This window comes from Octopus sinensis, linkage group LG6 (assembly GCF_006345805.1).
Source record: "Octopus sinensis linkage group LG6, ASM634580v1, whole genome shotgun sequence".
NCBI classification, from domain to species: domain Eukaryota; kingdom Metazoa; phylum Mollusca; class Cephalopoda; order Octopoda; family Octopodidae; genus Octopus; species Octopus sinensis.
The window spans coordinates 74,134,439-74,134,733 of record NC_043002.1 but is presented as its reverse complement, the minus strand read 5'-3'; positions in this window follow the sequence as shown (position 1 = coordinate 74,134,733).

Below are 295 nucleotides of genomic sequence, written 5' to 3'. Positions count from 1 at the left end.
GCAGATTCTTTTTTAATCTTTGTAATCAAAAACTGAAATGGTTGAACTGGTACTATGTTAATTTGGGTTACACACAATATTCACAGGATCTTGTGTATACAGGCCCAAAAGTAGGTTTACAGTTATTTAACTATCTCTTTTGCATTCATATGTTAACAGTTTAGATCTTAATTATAAAAAAATATGACACCATTATTCTATGCGAATTTAGTTAATTGTAAGATGGAAATTTAAATGTAATAAAATGTCTTAAAAGAAATTTAAAGTGCCTATGTGATAACTGTAAACCTACTTT